Source organism: Lygodium microphyllum, chromosome 4 (assembly GCF_053477565.2).
Source record: "Lygodium microphyllum isolate KBCC chromosome 4, Lygodium_microphyllum_v1.1.10, whole genome shotgun sequence".
NCBI lineage: Eukaryota > Viridiplantae > Streptophyta > Polypodiopsida > Schizaeales > Lygodiaceae > Lygodium > Lygodium microphyllum.
In genome coordinates, this window is record NC_141138.1 from 48,993,967 (window position 1) to 49,008,903 (window position 14,937).

Genomic DNA, 14,937 nt, shown 5'->3' on the forward strand with positions numbered 1-14,937 from the left:
TTTCCATATAGTAAAAAAAGAGAGATTTTCCAAAGTATCTAGAAAAAGTCTCAACTAGTAAAAGTGGAACACTTTACAAGTTAGTGATCTAGTAAAATATTTATATATAGAAAATTTGTAAAATTCCTAGTTGATGATCTAGTAAAATATTCCTAGATAAGAAAACCAGTTGAAACCATAGATATAGTAAAACTTTCCTATACAAGAAAACTAGTCGGAACCATTAATACAAGCCATTACCACACTAATATATCATGTTAAGAAAACTAATCACGATTTGTTCACAATGTTGTATTGTTAGCAATAGAATTGTGATTGAATCCACTAAATTTTTTTTGTCTTGAACGCTACACTCTCTCTGCTTCACCATGTTCTATAGCACCTAAGGTAGGTCTAGAGTTGTCATACTCTTCGAATCTACTCCACCATTTAAAAAAGTTAAGTCTTGTTGGCTCTTCCTAAGCCTCCCTTCCTTTTTTTTGAAATGATGATCCTTGCTGCTTCACCAACAATGTTGTCCCTAGATGCATTTCATGCTTACAGTCAGCAAGGATATCAAAAGGCTCAAACCTATGCATAGCTAAAAAAGCTCATAGCAACAAGAGAAGACCTACCATTTTTAGCAAACTACCTAAGTTCCCTTTGATCCTAAAAGCATTGCAATCTCCCATAGCTCCACAACATAGATCTACTCTACTGGTTGTATGCTTCAAACCATGTAGTCCTATCCACAACAAGACAAATAATGAAATGATATTTAAATTATTTACTCATGGAACCATATTGTATCATACTTACTAATGGGGATAAATGTAATGCCCATCCAAATCAATGCATCCTCTTGTGGGAATATGCAATGTTATCTAGACTCTCAAATAGTAAGATTTACCAAACACATATGCTAGTGTTGAGTTTGCCCACAAGATAGGAATCCAATAGATTGAAGTATCATACCAAGTAAAATTGATTTAGCTTACCACTACATGCAAATAGGATATCAAAACCCTCAACTTAAATTCTTCATTTTCAATGTTTTAGCAAGTTGTTTAGATAGGATATCTAACCTTTTATTGGGCTTGCTACAACCAAAGTAGCAAGAGGTGCATCTAATGTAAGAGCACCAAAGTAGCAAGAGCTGTACCTTCTATGGATTTCTTTCATAAGGATACATACCTTGTGGTGGCAGTCCAGGGTTTGATATGCTTTTCCTTCTCCAAGCACCTTGTTGGCATTGCCGCATTTAGAAGAGTTGCTACCATGACCACTCTGACTCCATAGGCAAAAGCTACTACATAGAGCAAGCCTCTCGTTAGTGAGGTTTCAAGTTCACATAGGCTTCATCTAAAAGATAAGACAAAGATTCCAAGAAAGAAGTCTTCATTTTCTCAAATGCTAGCTAAACATTGATACTCCTATTAGAAATGATGATGCCAATAAAAAATGTCGTGCAACCAAGCCATATTCCACAAGAAATTAGATTGGTCTTAACTATTGAATATCCAAGGTGAACTAAAGTACCAATCCATAAATGGTCTCAAGAGAACTCAGGAAGCCACTCCTTCAAATCCAATATGCCTAATGATTCTTATTAATTCATTAAGCTACAAGAAGTCGATACAAAAGGGATCATTTTTTAGTTTGCTCCTACTGATTCTATGCATCATGGAATTCAACAACATCTCTGTTGAATACATCTCCTACTTCTTCCACATGTCACTGTGAGCCTGCAACCCTTAGCTTATCCATTTCCACTAGTGATGTTTGCACTAATGACTATACTCCCAAAGATGTCTATCCACATGTTTTTTGAAAGGGTCTATGATAGGGGGTGCTTCAAAGGAGAAAGGCATGCACTGTGTTGTTAACTGCTATCCTAGACACAATTTTGATAGTGATTATGCATCAAAATTAAAATTTTTGTTGGCGAAAATTGGTACGTGAGCAATGTAGGGATCAATAATTTCAAATCATGTGTTGCTACTCCATCAACCACATAACCTGTTTGAAGAGTTAAAATTAGCACCGTGTAAAGTTGCTGTTTGCGATCCTTCACATGATGGTTGCAAATTTTGCAGTTAATATACTGATAGCATTATAAAGAAACCAAATTCATTGTTTATACACTCATACATACAAAGCTTTTAGTTGGTTACACCTTAACACCACCTAATACTATAGAATCACAAAAAAAACTATCAATAGTGTTTTACAAAATCATAAGGCAACCCCTCCCAACTTGCTGTGCCCATCCTTACTTATCCTCAGCCTAACCCACCCCTCTCCTTTCTATTGTATAACTTTCTGTACATGAAACATCAGCTCCCTGCCCTGCTATTTCTTCCTCGAGCTCTGTCTTTGACTTTCCTACCCACCACTTAATGCCTCTTGACTCAACACTTTAGCCTTTTCTAGAAAAATAAAGTGTGGCTAATTATATTATTTAGAACCATTAAAGAACTACCAAGGGCTCAACAACATAGCTGGAGCTGAAAGCCGACATCACACATCATGAATACAAGGCCTCCCAAGGCCATTTGGGGGGATTGGGACAGAGAAGCCAAGGAGCTAGGCAAACCCGATATGAAGGAACAACTGCCCAAGCTCTGTTGATGTCAAGTGTCTCCCTGAAGCTGCTCCCAACCCACAAAGAGAGTGGATAATGGAATTATCATGCATTGATGTTGCTGAAGATTAGGTGCAATGGACCCTCCAGATGTGCCACTGTTACATACTTGGACATCATGGATGGGTATCATGATATAACCAAGAAGTGTCTATGTATCCTTAAAAAGGAATTCAAACATGATGTACCTCTCATCATGGAGAATGCCCAGCTACTACACCATTTTGGAGCGTTGATGTTATCATCTAGCCAACAAACTCTCCATTTTCTGCACACTGGGACACATATCCAACATCATTACACATTTGTGGATTGCTGTTATTGATGTGTTTTAGGAGAGACATCTGCTCAAATGACACCTCACCTTAAAACTCTTGTACCCCACTACTTTTCTAGAGGTGCAAGCATTGATTAAAGGTAAACTTGACAAAAAAACTTGCAGTATAATCACATAACATTGATTGATGGTGCTGAAGCTTGACCTGCATTGTGGAGATACAACATTTTGTATCTCTTATTGTGGAGAATGATGCTACACAACCAAACTTCAGATGTGTATTTCCAAAATCCGTGGTGATAGCATAGTAGTCAGTTAGTCCAAAATTTGAAGAAGATACTTCTAGGGAGGAGTATTTCCATGCAGATGATTTACTTCTTGTAGAGTCCATTGCCCCAACTTCTAGATATTCCATAGGAGCATCATGCTTCTGCCATGGTAAACTATACACCTTTCTCTCTTTTTTTTGTGGTTCCTCCTTGGGGCGTTTACACTTCTTTGAAACATCATTTGATGATGATGCTTTACTTATTGAAATAGAAACCTGCATATGCAGCAAATATCAGTACACATAGTGAATGTTAGATGAGAAAACCTCACGCCATCCTAGTCCTTGAAATATTAGCACACATTTTGAACATTGAGAGTGAGAAAACTGGAACACCAACGTACTCCCGGCTAGTGTTGTCACTTTTTAGAGATTAAGTAATTCATACTGTGACTAACTAGGTGGTGTGCTCCTATTTAAGGGACACTTGAAGGTGTGATCAAATTATGTTTAGACATACTATCAAAAGCCTACCTAGATACGTTTAATGTATGTGCTAAAAAAAGATGGATGTCTACAGAGCTTCACTCGGAATCATTAGCAAATCCATAAATGTTACTGTAGTATGAAAGTGAACAAGTCAAATTAGGAAGTAAGCAAAGCCTTGTACAATTTACTGTTGTATATGGGATTCATCCCTACTGGAATTGATGTTATCCCATTGGCAATGTCACTAATTGTATTTATCTTCCTTTCACCATATGGCAAATCAGTCATGTGAACATCAAACTGCTAAAAGTTGTCTAGCTATGATTGAAATTTTGTAAAATAAAAGTTGTTGATCATACCTTGCCGATGCCAGATGAAGCCCCGGTTATGATGACGATCTTCCCGCGCACATTCTCCTCGAGGAATGCATGGAAGAAGTGTAGCAGCACGCTATGGAAGATGAGTGGGAGCCACAGGACAAAGAGTGTGGAAAGGCCAATGACAAGAAAGAAAAGATTGAGGAAGCCCCACATTAAACCCTACTGTGCTCAAAGTCGGGAGCTTGTGTCGATTCACAATTTGTCTCCCCCCATTGCGCACATAAACATCAGGCCCTTGCATTCGAGTATTGCATGCAAGTTCTTTGAAGTAGTCAAAGCTACTTTGGCTGTGCTTAGCTATTTGGGTAACATCATAATTTGTTAGTCAATAAACTCCTCTAGTTCTACATGTAGGCTCCCAATCCCTTTCCATATTACTTTAGGTGTTTTTCCTTTGTGAAAATCTTCCACTAATGGAGAACTGGTCAAGGCCAAAGTCATCCTCTTCTCTAATGGTTGAGAATCCTATGATTCTCTTACATTGCCTTGCCATGAGCAAACCCATCATCTAAGCCTATCTACATCAATATCCTTTCCATTAAGGTATGTTGCAAGCTATAGCTACTAAGAAAAAGCCTTTCATCCAAGGTGAGGTGGCCCAATGTGGCCACCCCCACCTAAGAGCTTCTTCTCCAACCTCATGATGACAACTTCCTAGTTTAACTGATCAATGGGAGGATTACATGAAGTGGTATTTCAAGAAGAGGAACTAGTGCCTTCCTAGGAAATATTAGACCATTCCCCTTGAGGCCTGTGGTACTTATTGGGTGTACTTTTGTCTCACTTTCTTCAATGAATCCATTGCTACATTTTGGGAGCTGATTTGTGAGTCTAGTCCTCGATCTGATTAGCAGCTTGGGATTGGCTTTTGCTTCTACATTGAGTACTCTTTCAAATGTTATGTATGATTGATGAGAATAGGATGGCCTTCATGGACTTTGAGCAACTCTTACTTGGACTACCCTAGACATTGGTAAGTGATCCATGCTTCGAATTGGGGAGTTGTTTCTTCATCCCATGCTTTGAATTGAGGAGTCTTTTTTGTGCTATCCCTCATGCACATCTAGTCTATGCATAGGATTGGGACAACCATGAATCTAGCATTTTGTTGAAGTCTTTTAATCATTTTAACATCTGTTTACTCATAGAAATTATTGAGTATCAAGAGGAGGTGTTAAAAGTTTGTATATTGCTTTATAAATTTTTATCAGGGTCTCTCAGAGTTGTATCCATATAAGGGCAACCCTTTTTGGCACCCCATGTTGAGATGGCAAGCTCAACACGTGCGGACATTAATGATAGACCGCCTGGCTAGATGGGTCCGCACGTCTACACTTAGCACGTTGGTGGTCATTATGATACTCACATGGCCACTAACTTATCACTTATTATATTTAGTTTGTTACACCTACCTACAACTGGCAAAGACATAGCGCCAGTCGATTAGTGTAGTCGGTTATGTACTATTTGACTTAGTAGGCCACTTTCCTTTATGTTGTATCTTATCTATACTTTGTGTACATTGTATAGTGTGTGGAAGAAGAAGAAAAAACCAGCAAGAAAATGTTTTGGCCTCCATCTCTCTTCTTGTGTTCTTGAGTGAGCTTCCTCTTGTGTATACAGTGTGTGTTTGATGCCGCAACTCAAGCAAGTCTCCCCACCACGTGATTCTTGACACCCCACATATTATGTGCACTTGATATTCACTCACTCTTGGTTGGTGCTTCACTCTTGCAAGGTGTTCTTGGTAGCTCGTTTTGGGGTAAGTCTTATGTGATCTCCATCATTATTCAGTTAGTTTTTTATTTTTCCTCGTTAAGCTTGTTTATGCTTTGCATTGCCTTCTTACTAAGTGCATAGCCTTATGATGGTGTAAGGGCATGCTCTCTCTTGCTTCAAGGGAGAAGCGTGCTAACCAAGGAAGATAGTAGACCAGTCCCCTCTAAACCCAACCAATCATGAACAAAGCCCTTGCCAAAAAATGTGTATCTCACCATTTGTGAAAGATCCTCCTTAAAGGGTATCCCACCCATGGAAAACATGAATATCAATAGCCATATCTTGAAATACTAAACTTTGGATAGATGGTTAGGTAAGGACTAATTTCTCACATTGATTGTCTATTTAGCTCAATGCTTTCTCCCCCTTTAAGAAGGATAAATTTTTGTTAACAAAAAACCTTAAATTAACATATCATATCTCTTAAAAGGGAATCACATGTTAGAAGAGCTCATGGCAACATAAGGAACTAATAGGATGCCTTTGCATCTAATTAAATGCCAATACTCCTTGATGTTATAGGAAATGGATTGATTAACCCAAATGATGTCAATGTCTAAGGACATATTGCCCACTTCACCTACAATCAAGTTTGATTTAGGCTAAGTCATTTGGGATATCAAGGTATCCCTCTAGAAAATGTGAGAAAAATCAAAGCCCCAAGGTAGAGATAGGCTAGTTTCTCAAGGCATATGTGTTCTGAGGTGAGAATAAGAACTTATGGATGTGAGTGATCAATGCAAAAGTCTAATTTTTGCATCATGGAATACCACACGTTTAGTACATTTAACATTTTTCTTTGGAGGCTAGTTGTGTTGAAGTTTCCCATAGAGATAAACTTAGTAAGTGTGTACATCTTTTATAACATTGTGAGTAACATTGTATTTTGTGCAAAAGAGAATTCGAATTGGTCTCTATTGTATATAGTATTGAGCTAGGTCAAATGATGGTAAATGTCAATAGAATTTATGAAGAAAAAAATTTGCAAAAGATCGCAGGTGTTAGCTAGCTATGGAGGTTGAAAGACCAAGATGGGAAAATGAAGCTTTTTTTGTGCACTTAGTTTGAGCTGAGGTTTGGGGAACCTAAAGGGATAAGAGGTGGCTCTGATATCATGTGTTGAGTGTTGAAATGACTTGTTTTTTGGCTAATTTTTGCTGTTTTTGAGAGCTGAATGGTTGATTTTATGAGATGATTGATTGGTTTGGAAGTGGTTTGAGAGTGTTTTGGATAATAATGATTGTGTTTTGGAAGTTTATGATGTTTATTGGTGGTTCTGTGATGTTCTGATAGGTTCTAATTGGTTCTGTATACCTTCTGTTTTGTTCTGTTTTGGTCTGTTTTGTTCTAATTGTCTTCTGTAAGGAGGGATGGAGTATTGATTGATGAAGATTGAGAACTTGTGAAAGCTTATTGAATGGTTTGTGAGAGTTTGGAATGGTTTGAGAATGAGTTATGTGGTTTTGATGACCTTCTGTAACCTTCTGTAGGTCTTCTGTAGAGCTTCTGTTCTATCTCTGTTCTGTTCTGTTCTGTACTGTAGCTGTTCTGGTACTGTTCTGTGACTGTTCTGTATGCTTCTGTATGTGTTATGATGGATGAGAGTGTAGCTTGGGAAATTTTTCTAGCCTTGGAAAGAGGTGAATACAAGTGCAAAAGAGCTTAAAGAAGTGAAAGAAGTAGCTGCTGACGACTCAAGTGAAGACTAGAGTGAAGTGACAGTAGTGAGCTATGAAAGGACAGTGTAGTGGCTCTAGTGACTCTTCATATCAGACATACCTCTTGGGAGCGGTATCCACGACCTAAGAAGTATTATTGAGAGTGATTTTTGAGAGATTGTAGTGAGGATATGATGTATTATTGATGGAGAGAGAGAGAGAGAGTCAGAGATAGCCAATTCTACTCAAACAGAGTGATTATATATGAGAGATTGAGAGAGAAGACTATGAAGATATTGAAGATGAATACTATGTGATGTATTTCCATTCAAAGATGGTGTATTCTTTTTCTTTCTTTGTTCTATTGATGGATTTTATGAAGATATTGAAGAATATGGTTGATTCTATAAAATCCGTGGGAGATCTACATGATGCTGTATGAAGATTTGTTGTGCCTGGTGTTCTTTTCCTCATTGTGATCATACGAAACATGATAAACAAGCTTGTTGATGTTACAAGATAGATTTTCTTACAAGAGAATTCCCTTTTCCTTGGTGTTCCTCTTGGGGCTCCATGTTTTTGGTGTGCAGCCGGGGAAACTTGCCATCAACAAGCACCAAAAGAGGCTGAAAATGAAGGAAATGGCATTGCCAAGAAGAGAAGAATTCAATGGATGTTTGTAAAGTTCCTTCTTCCACTGAAGAGTTGAAATTTCTCATAATCAATACCACTTTCCACAAGAAGTTCATCCCACAATGGCGGAAACACATCATCATCATCATGCATGCTCTATGTGGTGGACAATTTCCTCTTCCTATTGAAGCAGAAGAAACTTGCATCTTGGTGGCAAACTGTTTGGGAATAAACTGAAGAGCAGAAACAGAGAGAATGACCATCCATGGAAGATTTGGCATTCATTGAGAAGTTTCCAAATAACATCAAGTGGGAGATTGTGAAGAAGCTTCAGGAGTCTTGGTCTGTAGAGGTTCACAAAGACAAAAAGGAAAAGAGTTGGAATTTGTTCGTGGATGCTCAATAGCAAGATACATGGGATGCTTGGTGTACTGATAATCTTCTGTTTGTTCAATTAGCAATCCACTGGAAGTTGGTAGACAGAGTGTTTTTCACAACATACACTGTTGAGACCATCAGAAGTTGGCATTACTATGATGATGGCACCACCACAATGCTCAGACGTATGCATTTTGACACCTTCAGAACTGAATACCTTCCTCTGTGCAGTGGAATGAAAGCAGAATTCAGGGACGTTGAAAAGAAAGAAGTAGAAGAAATGTTGGCAAGAGAGTCCTCCAGAGACTGAAGCCTTCTGTTAACCCTCTGTGGAGCACTAACAACATAGTGGAGCCAACCCCCTGATGAATGACGCAATAAAGAGGCAAGCGTTAGAACGAGTCCAGAGGTACGTGAGAAGAGAGAAAGCAAAAATCAGAGCCAAGAACGAGCTCGCAGCAGAAGCCGCCTTTGACGCCCTTGCGGAACTCTTTACAGAAGTCCCAATGGCACATCAAGCCCTTCCTCCTCCTGCTGGAGGTCCACTTCCAAGCCAGATCCATCCTGGAAATATTGATGACAGGCCAGCGAATGTAGTTCCATTGCCAGTTTTTAAGGGAGAGTACAATGAAGACCCCGATCTTCATGTAGCAGAGTTTATGGTAGCGTGTGTGGCTAACAATACCAGAACCCCTGAGCATTGGTTGGCAATATTTCCCGCCACTTTCAAGGGCGCGGCGTTTCAGTGATATGAGAGACAAGCAGCAGGAACTTTTGGCACATGGGACGACCTGAAGTTGGCCTTCCTCACTAAATTCAGGCGTGAAGGTTTTGAAGAGCGGATGCGAGAGGAATTTATGAACCTAAGTCAGTCCTCTAGAGAAAGAGTAGAAGCCTATGTCTCACGAATGGAATCCATCCTGAAGAGATGGACTAACCATAATCTAGATGATGGCATTCAGAAGGGGGTGTTTCTCAGAGGATTACAACTAGAAGTCCGTAAGTTTGTGGAGCTGCAAAGACCAGCCACCCTGCAAGCTGCAAACAGAAGGTGCAAGACTATACGATGAAGTGGAAGCTAGATTGGCGATGAATACAGGAAGAGGAGTCCTACCTCCTCTGATGCCAGGAATGATGTACCCACCAAATACAGTCCCAGGGACTGTTCCCTACCCTTACCAACAGATGCCCCCAGTATCACAGTACAGTGCACCAAATCCACAGTGGCCACCATCCATGCCTCAAATGATGGTGCAACCACAACAGCAATGGTCCCAACCAATTTTCTCCATGCCAAATCAGCAGCAACAGTGGAACCCTACCAACTGGAGCCAACAGCCAACGATTCAAACAGGAGCTCTGAATCAGAACCAAAATAGAGACCCCTCTGTACCAACCCAACCGGTTTATGCAGTGATTACAGAGACTCCTCAAAACCCTACTGCCAGTGCCTCAGGAGGTGAAAGCTTGAAGGACTACTTATCCAACTCAGTTGCAAACATCAAAAAGGAGTTGATGGATGTGATTACAGAGCAGCTACAGACGCTGAAAGTGAATACCGCGAGCATATCCAACGTTGCAGGAACAGGAAGAGATGTGATGCGGTCAAATACTTGGTGTGGTAAGTGTCATCAAGCAGGCCATTTAGCCACTGAATGTACATGAAAACCAACCATTCCTGGAGCCTTCTGTTCCTACTGTTTGCGGAAGAACCATACAGAGGACATTTGCTCTCTGAAGGAGATGCATGATAGGAGAAGGAAGGAAGAAGACGCAAGATTCAACTTGTTGGAATCCAAAATGACAACACAGGATATTGGACCCAAGCCGAGAGAGGTTGGCCCTAATTTCGGACCCAGAAGATTTCCCTCCCAAAGTTACAGAGGAAGACAGTCTGGCGGTGGTCAGAGATCAGAAGTGGAGTGTTATAGATGTGGAGAAAAGGGACACATCTCACCAAATTGTCCAAATCCTAGAAGGTCAGTGGATTACAAGCCCTTATGCAGTCGATGCAAAGGAGAAGGCCACACTGCAAAAGATTATCCAAGCCGAGCCCCAGTGAAAAATAGTGCTACTGATAGTCCGGCCAAGGCTCAAGAGCCTACCTCCAATTTAGTGGAATTGGAAGTTGCTGCCATCACGCGCGCAAAGCAGAAGGAACCACCTATCCAAAAAGAAAATAACCCTCTAGCTAGAACAGTGAAGTTCAATCTTCCACTAGAAGAACAGAACAGAAAAGAGCCTGACAGTGCCGTACAGAGCCCTACAGTGCCACAGAGAGTTACAGATACAATTACAGAGATAGGACCAGAGGTCCAGGAGACAGAAGAGGAGGAAGTGCCACAAATGAAAGAAGAAGTTCCTGTAATGCCTCTGTTGGAAGAAAGAGGGAAAATGAAAATGGGTGTTGCCCCATTCCCTAACCGGTTAGAGAAGCCAGTGGATCCTATTAAGGAATACGATCTGGTCAGAGATCTAGATACCTTTAAACCAAACCTCACATTCCGACAATTATTGATGTTGTCTCCCAGTTGCCGAAAAAGGTTCAAAAGTATACTGACACGAAGGCGTGGCTTAAGGATTGCTCCCTCAACAGCAACAAAGTCCAACAAAGTCCAACAAGGCTCCAGAGCCTGTAAAAGAAGTGGATGTGGCTAATGCTTTACTAGATCCGGGTACTCCAAAGACTGGCGTGTGGATAGAAGGCCGCTTCATTGCAAATGCACTGATTGATGGAGGCTCATCAGTAAACATTATGACGGATGTGACAATGAAGGATCTAGGCCTACAAGGTGTGCAACCCACCCAATGGCTCATCAGACTGGCGGATCAGAGTAGAATCAAGCCTTTGGGCATTCTCCCATATGTGAAGATGACAGTGGCTGGAAAAGATTATTGGCTAACCTATCTGGTGGTAAAGCCAAACTCTTATGGTACATCCTATGTTACTGGGCAGACCATGGCTTTTTGAAGCCCGAGCAAGGACAAATTGGTTCAAAGAAACTTTGACCTTAGGTAGAGGACCCAATAAAGTGGTGCTGAAACTGTATGGTTCTCAAAAAGGACATGGATCCACTTCCTTGGAATTATCTTCTGACTTCCTTAATGAGGCTACAGATGGAACATCAGCAGACGAAGATGCTGTCAAATAGATCCTCCCCAAGAAAACAGTGGCACGTTCCTTAACACTGGATACTATAAGCCGACTTCCAAAAGATGCAAAGCCATTATCAATGGGTGAATACTTCCTGCATGAACCAGGAATGACTTCTGAAATCACTTCTGACAGTGAGATAGAAGCATGGATGTACTGCTCTCCCTGTTACATGGCCATAGCAGAAGCAGAGACAGAGGCAGAAGGGGAAACAGAGAATCTGTTCTTCTGTTACAGAGCTCCTACAGAGACAGAGACAGAGACAGAAACAAAAGCAGAAGCAGAAGCAGAGACAGAGACAGAGACAGAAGAGGATGAATATGATATGGACGAAGAAGATTATGAAAGTGATCTAGAAGAATCTATCCCACCTGAAGAGGATACATTTGAGGAAGAAGTTCCAGAAGCATCAGAAGCAGATGAGCTCATGCTATGGGACAGAATGGTGATGGTACCATTCGGTCTAGTAAATGGATCTTCTCATATGAAAAACCTTTATAAGGAATGGATTAAGAAGAACAACCCGTTTTTCAGCAGTGGCTCATGCCGTCCTCACCCATTCTGGCCAAAGAAAGATGATGATGCACCGTGCCAACGAGCACTAGTCCCACAAACCCAACAGGCATCAGAGGGTCCCTGTTATGTGACATTCCTGGATGTGTCATCTTCAGAAGAGGAGTCTTCAAGCCAAGAGGTAATTAATCGTAAAACCAAACCCGAAACAGCTCTAATCCCATTTCAACATCTTAAGGAGCAACCTAAGTCTCCACCAAAAGAAGAAGTTGGTTCCAGTGGGACATCAGAAGAGGACACCACTCCCTTGAAGGAGTCGGATCTGTATCCAGAAGCAGTCCGTGGGACCTTCATCCGTGAAGTAGAAGGTGAAAAGCAGTTAACCTTTGTGGATGCAGATGGCATTGAATGCCACTTGAAGGTGGATAGTAGCCTCCCATAGGAGGAGTTGTCAACCTTGTACAACTTGTTGAAAGAAAATTTGGACGTGTTTGCGTGGTCCTACAAAGACCTAAAAGGGATTGATCCCACAATATGTCAACATCATATTGACTTGGAGCCTGATGCCAAGCCAGTACGGCAACGACAGAGGCGAATGAACCCGAATTATTCCACATTGGTAAAAGCGGAGCTGCTGAAGCTTCTGGAAGCCGAGTTCATCTATCCAGTGGCAAATAGTGGATGGGTTTCACCCATCGTGGTTGTACCCAAGAAGAATGGCAAATTGTGAATTTGTGTGGACTTCCGAAAGCTTAATTCCAAGACAAAGAAGGATCACTTTCCTATTCCTTTCACATACCAACTGTTGGACACAGTGGCAGGACATGAGCTTTATTCCCCTCTGGATGGATTCAGCGGATACAACCAAGTGTAGATAGCAGAAGAAGACCAGTCCAAAACAACCTTCACCACAGAATGGGGGACCTACGCTTATCGAGTGATGCCATTTGGACTCTGCAATGCCCCTGCTACTTTCCAGCGAGTCATGATGGCCACATTCCAAAATCATCTGCACGACTTTATTGAGGTATATTTGGATGACTTCTGTGTCTATAGTTTGATCTGTGAACATTGGGAGCACCTGGAACAATGCTTCGTCAACCGATGCCAGGATTATGGGATTTCCCTCAACCCCGACAAATGCATCTTTGGGGTCTCTTCTGCAGTCCTGTTGGGCCACGTTGTCTCTGCACAAGGGATATCAACAGACCCTTCAAAGATTGAAAAGATTGCAGCTCTGACAACACCCACCAACCTCAAACAGTTGAGGGGATTCCTAGGCCATGTGGGTTACTACAGAAGGTTCATAGCTCATTTTGCAACAAAGGCAACCTCCTTGCACAAGCTTCTGAGGAAAGATGCAAAGTTTACTTGGACGGAAGAATGTGACAAAGCCTTCCACACTCTGAAGCAATGTCTGATTGAGGCACCCATTCTTCAACCTCCTGATTGGACGAAAGAGTTCCATGTACACACTGATGCATCAATTGAAGGCTTAGGTGCTGTCCTCTGCCAAAAGGGTTCCTCGAAGCTGGATCAACTGATCTATTATGCAAGCCATAAAGTCTCTGATAGGGAACGGAACTATACAGTGACAGAGCTAGAGTGCTTGGCAATGGTGTTTGCCCTAGAGAAGTTCCGTCATTACCTCTTGTCCACCCACTTTAAATTTTATGTGGATCATGAGGCCCTGTCCTTCCTGATGAACAATGCAGATGTGAAAGGACGAATGATGAGATGGCTCCTTTTATTCCAGGAGTTCGACTTTGAGGTAATTACCAAGCCTAGTCGTTCCCATGTTTTGGCTGATCATCTGTCGCGTATCCCACAAACTGCAGACGGGGAGCAGGATTATCCAGACCTCCCTGATGCTTCCCTATTCTTGGTAGAAATTGTAACTCCCTGGTATGCAGACATTGCCAATCTGCTGGCAACCCAACAGTACCCTCATGGCATTTCTAGTCAGGAGAGGAAGAAGCTTATGCTAGAATCAGCCCTCTACACCCTGTTAGGCGGTGCACTATACAAGAAAGGCAAAGATGAAGTGCTCAGAAGATGTGTTGCAGGAAATGAGATTGGGATTGTTCTGAAGGCTTGCCATGACGAGCCACGTGGAGGCCACTTTGTAGGAGAAGCTACAGCCAGGAAGGCTCTGCTAGCAGGTTATTGGTGGCCTACCATTCACAAGGATTCCTATGATTACTGTAAAAGATGTGATGCTTGTCAGAGAATGGGGAAACCCACGAAGACAAGTGCCATGCCACTGCAGCCTATTCTTCCCTTAAAGCCATTTGAGAAGTGGGGCATCGACTTCGTAGGTCCGATCGATCCTCCTACCAGAAGGAAACAGAACCGATACATCCTCGTATGTACGGATTATGTTACAAAGTGGTGTGAAGCTAAAGCCCTCAAGCGGGACGATCGTAACAGCGTGGCCCTGTTCATGTACGAGAATATCATCACCTGTTTTGGCAGTCCCTTAGAGCTGGTAAGTGATAGAGGCACTCATTTCATTAATAAAGTCATGGAAGAGTTGATAGAGTTGTATAAGATCCGCCATCGCAAGTCCACTCCTTATTACCCCAGAGCCAACGGCCAAGTCGAAGTCACCAATCGCATCCTCTGCTCGATTCTGACAAGAACGATTGCCCACATCGTCGTGATTGGGATGATCGACTTATAGAGGCCCTCTGGGCATATAGAACCTCCCATAAAGCAGCAACAAGACAGACACCCTTTCAGCTGGTTTATGGTACAGAAGCTGTTTTCCCTGTTGAACTGGAAT